The sequence below is a fragment of the Manis pentadactyla genome, chromosome Y (assembly GCF_030020395.1).
Source record: "Manis pentadactyla isolate mManPen7 chromosome Y, mManPen7.hap1, whole genome shotgun sequence".
NCBI classification, from domain to species: Eukaryota; Metazoa; Chordata; class Mammalia; order Pholidota; family Manidae; genus Manis; species Manis pentadactyla.
Window position 1 is genome coordinate 21570662 of NC_080039.1, and position 12302 is coordinate 21582963.

The window sequence follows — 12302 nt, forward strand, 5'->3', positions numbered from 1 at the left end:
TCTGCTACCTTTCCCATTTCAGGCACCTGCCAGCAGGCAACACGTTAGATTCTGGCCTGGGGTGTGGTGGCTGTGCAGGCAGGTTGAGGAGTTTGTAAGTCACACAAAGGCCTACAGAGTGTATATAATGCTGGCTCTGATCGATACACCTCATTGGTAACATTAAGGTGTGACTTCCATTTTCTACCACAAACTATACATATGAGCCCTGACTGATTTTTGTGACTTCTGGAGTGGAAGTCTATATTCCCGGGGCTCTGAAGTTCTCATGGAATGACTGTCCAGAAGAAGTCCATACTGCACAGCTCAGGAGGAGCCTGGGAATAGCAGCTCATCAAGCTTCATGAGAAAGTGCAGCGGACACGGCTGTGTGTCCCCCACGATCTGGTTTTCTTCCCTCCTACGCATGTCCCAGAGCCAGATTTCCCAGCCATGTGGCTGGGACTAGTCACTGTTAAGAGAGCACACGTACTGCACACCACTGCCTGGCCAGCCTCTGAAGTGCCCCCTGAGTGATGTTCCACATGCCTTTCACTTCAGATTGAGGCAAACAGGCCCAGAGAACTCACCATCTACCTGTTGAGGAAAAGTGGCTACAAAATGGAAGGGACTGGAGTCTCCGAGTCATAGCTTGCAGGACACAACCTGAGGCAGAAATACAACTACACCGTGGGAAGTCACTGTTGTTTCATCTTTTGTTACAGCAACTCATGCTCCCCAAAGGAACACAAAACTCCTGTGGGTTTTCGATGGAATTACACTGAGTGGAGAATTGCCAGCATAACAATATTGAGTCACGTCATCCGTGAACAGAGTCTACATCTTTATTACTTACTTGTCTTTCACAAAGTTAATCTCATTTTTAAAATCTTAAATTAGATTCTTTTTCTTTCCCCATAAGAGTCCCGCACATCTTCCACTCAGATGTATTCCTTTGACCACTGTTGGTTTCCTTACCACTGTAGATAGCATTTTTTAAATTCTAATGTATTTTTTAAATCAATGTGTCACTGACATACACTCTTATGAAGGTTTCACATGAAAAAAACAATGCGGTTACTACATTCACACATATTATTGAGTCCCCCCATACCCCATTGCTGTCACCATCCATCAGTGCACTAAGACGCCACACAGTCACTACTTGTCTTCTCTGTGCTACACTGTCTTCCCCATAGTTTCCCCCCTCAAGACCATGTGTGCCAATCATAATGCCCCTCAATCCCCTTCTCCCTTCCTTCCCAACCATCCTCCCCAACCCTTCCCCTTTGGTAAACACTAGTCCCTTCCTGGAGTTTGTTTATGAGTCTTGTAAATAGCATTTTTTTAATTACATTTTTTAAAAAGTTGTCACTGGTGTACAGGAATGCAGTTGGATTTATTTTTAAACATGTCTTCTGAGATGCACTTTGTATACCATAATATTCACTCATTTAATGTGTAGATTTTGAAGCATTTTTAGTAAATGTATGTAATTGTAGCACCATTACCACAACCCAGTTTTGGAACATACCTGTCTGCCCAAAATGTTTCCTAGTGCCCATTTGCCAGAACTCTCACTCCTGCCTAAGCACCAGAAAACCACTGCTTTATGTCATCTTTCTCCATACTGTTACCCTTTCTAGAAAAATCCCTGTGCATGGAATCATGGCCATGTACTCTTTACTTGGATATTCTACATAATCATGTTACCTATGAATAATTATGGTTTTGTTTCTTTCTTTGCAGTCCTTCCTCTCATTTTCACCTTCTGGCTATTTTTTAAGTGGTTACCCTTAACATTCTAACATACAGAACCTGCTTAAAATCCAAAGTTAATAACTCAGAACACACAAGGATCTTAAAAAGTTCTAGCCCTAAATATTCCTCCCTTACCTTACATGTTATCTGTGAACTCCAGGGTATAGAAAGTTCAAAGCTCTAATCAATGCAAGCGTAGATGGCCCATGTGTGTACCAATTTCTTTGTTTACTACTGTTCCTCAATCAAGCTCCTCCTTTCTGGGTCCACTCACTTTGTTCCTAATGACTCCCCTTTCATAAGCTCTTTATGTTCATTTTGTCCTCATTCTTGACTGATGGGTTTGTGGATAGAAAATTACTGGATGACCACTACTTTTGTTCAGCACGTTGAGGATCCTATTTAACTGTTTTTGCTCCTTGTTTAAAAGGCTGGGGCTCACTGATTTAATGTACATCCTGCATCATTGATTTCTGTTTTCTCCCTGGATTCTTTTAAAAATTTGTGTCTGAAATTTCTGCATTTTCATTATCATACGTCTAGGTGGGAATATATTTTTATTTATTCTGCTCAAGACTCAATGAACTATCTCCATCTATGGCTTTCACTAATTCTGGAAGCTTTTCGACCTCCTTTCAGTACCGCCTTCTTCACCATCTATTTTTATCCCACTGAAATGCCTTGAGACACACATGGGGTATTCTCACATTCATCTCCACACCACCTAAGGACTCTACCACTGATTCCTTCATGCCGTTGGTCTTTGTGCTGTGTTTCAGGCAATTTCTGCAGATTTATCCTCCAATTTCCATAAGTCTCTCACCAGCACTGTCTTGTCTAGGTATGTGGTGCTTCCCGGCATTTTAGATCTCAGCAATTTCATTTCACTGATCTTGCCAAAGGTGCCCAGGGAAAGGCAGGCAAACCACCCCGATAGACATTTGAGTTCAAAGCAGCCAAAGTCCCATGCAGATGGATGCTAGGGTCTGTTGAGTGTGCCGTTTTATTTGATAAATCGTCTGCGTGAAAATCATCTCAACATGCCATGGCATCCATCAGCGAGTGTTGTTGCCTACCTCTGACCTACTGGTTCTCCATGGGGAGCACTGGAAAATTTCTGGAGACATTTTTCAGTATCAACTGGGGTACAGACCCCCTCCTGGCATCTGGGGATTAGAGGCCACAGGTGCCACTTACCATCCTACGGTGCCAGCACAGCCCCCCTCCCCACAGAACCCAGCCCGAAACATCAATACTGCTGAGGAAACCCTGCAGTAACCAACCAATTATTATCTTCAAGATCTTTGAGCTGTAAACATATTTGCTTCTTGTGTGCACATGTGAGCTCACTGATAGCCTCTGGCTCAGCTTAGAGTTGGCTGTGCTCACTGATGCTGTACTTGTGTGTTTATGCCATAGCAATGTTTCCTTTTCTGCCTTTGATTTTTTTTTCTTTTGGTATCATTAATCTACAATTACATGAGGAACATTATGTTTACTAGACTCCCGCCATCACCAAGTCACCCCCACATACCCCATTACAGTCACTGTCCATCAGCGTAGTAAGATGCTGTAGAATCACTACTTGTCTTCTCTGTTGCACAGCCCTTCACATGCCCCCCCTCCACATTACACATGCTAATCGTAATACCCCCTTTCTTTTTCCCTGCCCTTATCCCTCCCTTCTCATCCCTCCTACCCAGTCCCTTTCCGTTTGGGAACTGTTAAACCATTCTTGGGTTCTGTGAGTCTGCTGGGGTTTTGTTCCTTCAGTTTTTCTTTGTTCTTATACTCCACATATGAGTGAAGTCATTTGGTACTTGTCTCTCTCCGCCTGGCTTATTTAACTAAGCATAATACACTGTAGCTCCACCCATGTTGTTGGAAATGGTAGGATTTGTTTTCTTCCTATGGCTGAAAAATATTCCATTGTGTATTTGTACCACATCTTCTTTATCCATTCATCTACTGATGGACACTTAGGTTGCTCCCATTTCTGCCTTTGATTTTTGACAGTGTATGTACATGATATATCTGCCTAGATTTCAGGAACTGAAAGGCTTCAAAGAAATGAAGAGGTTTCTGAATAAAACATCAGAGGAGACTATAAGCTTCAGAAGTACCGGGGAAACCCAAATATGTTTTATTTTCAATGAGCAGATGATACAATGTGATGTGTACATAAGGAGTTCCTTCATGAAAACAAATGCCAGCGACTGTGAAGAACAGCCCATTCAGACTTCCTCTGAATGTTTGGCATAGGAATCACTCGATTTGACCGTTTTGTTGAACATTTGTCACAGAAAAATAAGGTGGCACTTTTAGCGAGAGGATGGCCATTGTGATTCCTAGTGGGAGCACATAGGTGAAGCGTTCCTTTACTAGCATTTCTTTTATAACCAGAAAACTAGGTGGAAAGTCAAGGGTGGTGTGGCCATAAAAATCCACATAGAAATTCCAGGTCACTGCAGTAATATCACCAGTGCCACTGAAGAAAAGAAAGGAGGTGGTGATTTTGTAATAAAATCGGAGGAATTCTGGGTGTGCATCACTGATCAGTGGACCCAAAACGCCTTGGAGTCAAAAACAAGGGCGACTGACACCATGCAATTCGCGGCCACTATCGGGTCCCACCCATACAGAATTTCACTTGAAAGGACGCAGCTCCCGTTAAGACTGCTCTCCGTGCTAAGCGAAACTATCGAGCTGAAGATGTTCACGTTTTGAAAATAGAAAACATCCCAAAGTCCAATGAACACAACAGAAGCAATGTTGCTGTCAATTTCCTCCACACACACCAGAATCTGCTTCTGGCTTGGATTATGCCCAGAGACCATACCCAAATACTAATAAGGAAGCGCGTCGTTTTGACGAAGAAATGCTTCTGCTCAGCTTGACTGACAACCGGGTGGAGGCATCATGAAGACATGCCAGGAACACCAGAGAGAAAAAAACGAACAGATGGAATGAGCTTCAGTTTATCAAGGGCTAATATTTACACACTGTCCTCCTTGTATAACAGTTACATTTAAGCATTCTGTGAATGCATTGGCTGTAAACTGGTGCTCTAAAAATTTTATGTAAGAATAAGATGCATAGAAATCCCTGAACATGGTGAGCATATTAATTTGTAAAGCATTATTGGGACATAATTTGACATAATCTTTCAAAAGTTGAAATGTGCATACCAGTGTCCAGCAGCTCCAATTCCAGGAATTTATACTGAGGGATTTATAAGAATTTGCAAAAATGACACAGAGACACATTAGTTTCAGCACCATTTATCATAAACATTGGCAGTGACCTAAATCTCTATTAATAGAGGAATACTTAAATAAACTAGTGTAGATCCAGGATTATGGTGGAGTATCTACTTGGCCATTATAAAAAATGAGTTAATCTGTTTGATTTCTCTGAGGAAACTTCTGTTATATACCCAATAAAACAAAATAAATAATAATACACATGATACACCCATTTGTGTTGAAACAGGCTAATTTTCTTTATACATATATACAAATAGGTCTATACATGCAGTTTTTTTTTAAAGGGTACGAAGTTGCACACAGGAAGTAGTTCTTGGGAGACTGATGGAGAAGGGTAGGGACTTTGATTCTTATTTACCTATTTTTCTACAATAGGTAAATAAAAACCAAACATTTGCATGGTTTTAATCATAAACATACTTTTATAATTAAGAAGAGAATGAATATGACCTTGAAGATCTTCACACAGCAAATCATGCCTATTAATTTTTTACCCATCACTTGCTCAAAATCCCAACTTTTGATTTTGGCTTTTCTTGAGTTAAAAATATCCTGATTTTCTTTTTTTTAGAAGAAAAGAAGACAATTTCAAATTGATAACAACTAAAATATCTTTTCTGTCCCTTATGCCCTTCTTGTTCAGCACAAACAGAGAATAAACAAATATCCAGATGTATTTTCCATGAAGCGATAGCTCCCAGGGAGACTGTGACCACCTTATTTGGATTATTTCTAAGTTTGAATCCTTAGGAATACGTGGCAGGGAACATCAGGAAATGATATTCCTAGGTCTTCTCCCTCTGTTGATTAGCAGAAGGGAAAGATGCCGGGTCTGCTCAGGGAGGACCAGTGTGTGGGCAACCTAGGCACCTGTCATGCGGAATTTAGAGGCCCCTGAGTGTGTCACCTTGCTTGGAAGCCTGATATTCTCAATATTGCTTCCACTTCTGCAGTCTTTCTAATCACTTGGGGACAGTCGCTGAACTGCTTGGGAAGTGACATTAGCAAGATGGGTTTGGGACTGGCTGCCAATTTGATTAAGTCCCTCTGCACAAGAATGAGACTCCCTTGCCAACGAAGGTCAGAGGGAATGGCCCACAGGACCAGTGAGGTTTTACAGAGTGAAGGAATCAGGAAGGAGAATGTTACAGTTGCAGGGAAATGTGCCAGCTTGGGGAAGTTTGGGGACATCTGTGCCAAAACTGGTGGGGGTGGGGACCCGTTTTCCCTGAAGAACAAATTGAAAGAGTCCCTAGATGTTACTTTACCATTTTACAGTGGGCCCTGTAGAAGGACTAAAGAGTTCAGAAGACCGGGGAATGGCCAATATTTGTTGTAGCAGTGGGAAATGAACAGGAAGGTGAAAGTTGCAGCCAATTAAAAGATTCGCAGAAAGAGAAGCACCTCCAGTAAAAGGCATGGTTATGTAGTGTTTGGGCCTCTGAACAAAGCCAAGTGAATCCATGCTTTTCACCAAAAATGCATTGCAGGTGTATCTTGTGCTTTGTATAGGTCATGCCCTATTTCAAATACTTTATGAATATCAATACATTCAAACTTCATGGCAGCCAAATGACAGATGTACAATTATGCCCCCTGTGGTATAGATGAAGGAGCTGAGCCGAGTGTCACACAGATACACACGGCAAAACCACGCTCCAGAGCCCTTGTTATTGACCCAGGGCTTCTCTGCTGGGCTGATGTTGGGTGGTGTTTATTCACATAAAAAACATATGAACAAGAACTAGCCAAACCCTTTATCAGTTAAAACTATAGCTATTTCTGTCATTCTCCATGTCACATTTAAAAAAATGAAAGTGATGCTTGCAGGATTGCAGTGTATAAGAAAGTCTAAATACCTGCTTCCTTGTCCCCTTTATCTCAGTGACTAAAAACTTTTTAGATGCTGATGCTTTGTACATATACACAGTGGGATATTATTAGCCATAAGAAGAAAGGATATCCTACCACTTGCAACAACATGGATGAAGCTAGAGGGTATTATGCTCAGTGAAACAAGCCAGACAGAAAAAGACAAGTATCAAATTATTTCACTGACATGTGGAGTAAGTATAAAAACAAAGAGTAAAACTAAAGTGACAAAACAGCATCAGACTCACAGTACCCAAGAATGGACTAACAGTTCCCAAAGGGAAAGGGACTGGGGAGGATGGGTGGGAAGGGAGGAACAAGAGGGGAAAGGGCACATTACAATTTGCAGATGTAATGTAGGGGGTGGGCACAGGGAGGGCTGTTCAACACAGAGAACACAAGAAGTGGTTCTATAGCATCTTACTATGCTAATGGTCAGTGACTATAATGGGGTATGTGGTCAGGACTTGATGATGGGGGGAGTCTATTAAACATAATGTCGCTCATGTAATTGTAGATTAATGATTTAAAAAAGCATAGGCAGAAATCTCTTGAACATAAACATGAGTGACTTCTTCATGAACATATCTACCCAGGCAAGGGCAACAAAAGTAAAAATGAAGAAGTGGGACCACATCAAACTAAAAAGATTCTGTACAGCAAAGGACACCATCAATAGAACAAAAAGGCATCCTACAGTATGGGAGAATATATTCATAAATGACGTATCTGAGAAGGGGTTGACATCCAAATTATATAAAGAGCTCACGCACCTCAACAAACAAAAAGCAAATAATCTAATTTAAAAATGGGCAGAGGAACAGGCACTTCTCCAATTCAGAGGCCAACAGACACATGAAAAGATGCTCATCATCTTTTCATCAGAGAAATGCAAATTAAACCACAGTGAGATATCACCCCACACCAGTAAGGATGACCTCCATCCGAAGGACAAACAGCAACAAATGTTCGTGAGGATGTGGAGAAAGGGGAATCCTCTTACACTGCTGGTGCGAATGTAAATTAGTTCAACCATTGTGGAAAGCAGTATGGAGGTTCCTCAAAAAACTAAAAGCAGAAATACCAGTTGACCCAGGATTTCCACTCATAGGAATTTACTCTAAGAATGCAGCCACCTAGTTTGAAAAAGACATATGCACCCCTATGCTTATCACAGCACATTTACAATAGCCAAGAAATGTAAACAATGTAAGTGTCCATCAGTAGATGAATGGATAAAGATGTGGTAAATATACACAACGGAATATTTTTCAGCCATAGGAAGAAAACAAATCTTACCACTTGCAACTACATGGATGGAGCTAGAGGGTATTATGCTCAGTGAAATAAGCCAGGCAGAGAAAGAAATGTATCAAATTATTTCACTCATATGTGAAGTATAAGAACAAAGAAAAAAACTGAAGTAACAAAACAGCAGCAGACTCACAGAACCCAAGAATGGACTAACACTTACCAAAGGGAAAGTGACTCGAGGATTGGTGGGAAGGGACTGACAAGGGGGGAAAAGGGACATTACAGTTCACACACATTATGTGGTCAGGGGACAGGAAAGTCCATATACACAGAGAAGACAAGTAATGATTCTGTAGCATCTTACTATGCTAATCGTCAGTGACTGTAATGGTGTAAAGTGGTAAGGACTTGATAATAGGGGGAGCCCAGTAACCATAATACTTACTAGTAATTGTTCACGTAATTGTGCATTAACAGTACAAAAAAAACTGATGCTTTTATTTAAAAACATACAAGGGTAGTCAGAAATGTGGAGAAATTGGAATCATTGTGCATTGCTAGAGGGGATGAGAAATGTAGTTGCTGTAGAAAAGGGTACATCAATTTCTTAAAATATTAAACAGAATTATCATGAGATTCAGCAATTCCACTTCTGGATATATACACCCAAAGGAAGACAAAGCAGGGAGTCAAACAGATATCTGCACCCTTATGTTTATAGCAGCATTATGTACAATAGCCAAATGGTGGGAGCAACCCAAACGTCCACTCACAGATGTGTGGGGGGAAAAATGTGGTCCATACACACAACAGAATGTTATTCAGCCCCTGAAAAAGGAAGGACATTCTGACACCTGCTTCAACACGGATGAACCTTGAGGACATTGTGCTCAGTGACATAAGCCACTCAGAAAAGGACACAGACTGTAGGACTCCACTTGTCTGAGGCACCTAGCATAGTCAGATTTTACATGGAGAAAGTAGATGGTGGGTGCCAGTGGCTGGGGAGGGAGGAATGGGGAGTTAGGACAGAGTTTCCGTTTGGGGAGACCATGAAGTTCTGGAGATGGATGGTTTTGATGGTTGCACTGCAGTGTGAATGCCATTAATGCTGCTGAACTGAATACCTAAAAATGATTAAAACAGTAAATTTCATGTTATTACAAGAAAAGTATCACAAAAATGCTGGTATTTTATAAAAAGCGAAGATGTGCTCACCTTGCTGAAGAAATGACAACCCGAAGTTTGGCGACACCATCTCTTCCCTTCTTAAGGCACAGGCTAGCCATTTGCTTTCACACACTCACTCAGTTGGATGTGAGGGTGGAGATGACATTACCCAGTATTGTGAGTTGGAATTGACATTCAAATTAGTACTCAAATGGCCTCATAAAATCCAGCAGCACAGAGGCTAGCAGACATGCCCAACATGGGAAGCTCGTCATCGGCGGCTGGGGCTTATCCTTGGTAGGCTCATCTAGTTTTTCACAGGGAAGATGAATGAGTGAGGTGACCCAAGAAGTCTCAAAGTTCTCCTTAACGACGGCAAGAAAAGATAAATCACGATGGTGCTCCGCAAACACAACAAAAAAGGCAAGAGTTGTATTTCTCAGAAGTTCAAAGAGTGGTAACTGCCAGGTTCTAAAGGAAATAAAACATTCTTATGATTTATCTCAGGGAAAGCTGGTGAATTCTGCATAGCGGACACGCGACAAAAGATGCTGGGCCAGGGAAGTCAAACACCCTTTTAAAGCAGGTGATAGAGGGCCCATGGACAGGTAGCTGTTCAGGGCCCTGGAAGCTTCAGGGCACTTGTAAGTTTCATAAAACAAGCTCCAGTGAAACTCAGCCATTTAAAAGGAGGCTTAGTTAGATAGACCTCAGCTCTGATTGGTTATGTCCTATACAAAGGAAGCATTCTACCGTAAGCCAATCAGGAGCGAGTTGTGGATGTCATCAGTTCAGTTCTCTATTTGGTCCGGTGGGGGAGGGACTTCCTCCTCTCAGGAGCCAATATAAACCCCAGACTCCACAGCCTTGACGTCATTCTCCTCTGGAGCCCCTCCTGAGAAGTAGGGGCTTCCTTTTTTCGCTCATTAAAAGACCTTTGCTGGTTGCCCCATACTCTTCTCGGCTGGCGTCATTCTTCATAGCCTCCAAGACACAATCCTGGGAAAACCAGCATCTCAGCCGGTAACCCCTTGGAGAGTTGAGAGGTCTTTTTAGATTAGAAATTTCTGTTTCTGAGGGCGTAGACCAAACCACTCTTTTCATGTCTCCCACACACATGATTTTTGCATGTTATTACTTCATATAAACGGAAACATGCAGTGTGTAATTATCTCTGGAGTCTGGCCTCTTCGCTCAGAGTGATGTCAGAGTCACCTGTATGGCTAACTGCATCATCACGTCAGTCACTTTTATCATTGTGCACCATTCCACTCTCTGGGGGGCATACCCCATTTTGTATGCATTCTCCCAGTGATGAACATTTGGGTTATCTTAGTTCAGCACTGCTTTGGGGAGGAACTTTTGCTACTAAAAATATAAGGTGTATGTTTTCTCTTTAATTGGATGTTTATGCTCAAGCAGCATATGAAGTCTATGCTTTGTGGAATTTGGTTTCTGTCAGAAGTGCGGCCAGTCAGGAGCCTACACAGGCTTTTCACATTTCACAGACAAACCAAATACACTATTGTTGCTGCCCTGACTTTCTCCTTTAGGGCAGCCTTCCACCCATGAGAGGCTAAACAACTCTAGGAAAGACAGATGGAATCTTCTAGCCTCCAGAAGTCTGTTGCATGTTCTCTTTACCTTGTGACATGCTCTTTCTAACAGTTGGTTAACGAACATTATCAATGAAAGCCTTGTATTCTGTCTGGAAATGCAACTGGATATCAATGGAGGTTCTTGGAAACTTATCAGAAATGCAGCCAAGACTACATGGTGTATTATGGTAGGTCATCTTGATTTAAGTTTTATTTTTGGGTAAAAATCCACTCAGAAATATGATGTATGATTTAAATATGTAATGAGTTGAACAGGTTCCTGGGCCTGACCAGACTCATTCACTGTTGGGAACATTTGATTTTTATACTTGATTTATATGTGAATCCCACATTTCTCCATTATTATTATTATTAATTTATTTTTTTAAGTAAAATGCTGACATGGTAGGTAGATGCAAGATAAAGTTAGAAAGCATACTGTAGTGCTGTAAGAGGGCCATTGTAGATATCAGGTGTGTGCCTATAGACTAAGTATTAATCCAAGCTAGGTAAGGGCAACAAAACATCCATGGATGCAGAAAATTTCTCTCAAAACAGGGGGGGTGAGGTTCTAAGCCTCACCTCTGTTGATCCCCAATTTCTCACCTGATGGCCCCCCTGCGACTGTGCCTGTCTTAGGTTTTTCCTCCCTTGAAGAATCTTACCCGTCTCTGGCTAACCAGTCATCTTCCGGGGCCATACAGGGAAATGTGAAGTTGGTAAATGAGAGAGAAGCAATATTCTTTGAAAAGGTTAGCTTTTTACTTCTTTTCAGATTTATGCCCTGTGGCTTCTAAGCTCAGCATTTGTCTTGCGGTATCTTTACCACTTGGAAGAATTATGATACTTGGTAATTTTTTATATGAGGCACGAATTCTACTAAAGGGTTGTGATGAGGAAGGAAGAAGAAAAGCTATAGAAGTAGCAGATGGAAGAAAATATGGGAAGATTGATAATTTATTTGACATATTTTCTTGTAGAGTAACATAAGCATGTATAGGTTTTAACAAACTACTAATTAAATTGCATGCACACATTAACATAATAGGAATACAGCTACATAATAAATGCAGACCTATAATTACCAGCCATATCAAGTGAATCCAAGGAAACCAGTTTGGTACCCTAGGCATTTGTGAATAGTTTCAATGATATGATGGATATTGTCTAACTGAATTTGAATAGTTTGAGAAAAATCAGACAAATTAAAACAACACATTCCTGGGAACTGTTCACATCCCATATGTTCTTTTAACAGTAGATATTCTGTAGTCACACAATTTTGGAGCACTGCAACTTGCACTTCTCCTAATTCTTGGTTGAGTTCCAACAGTATAGATCCAGTCAAATTTGTTGTTTTACTGTATGCACAGGCCAGCTTAGATATCTCCTTTTTCATTCC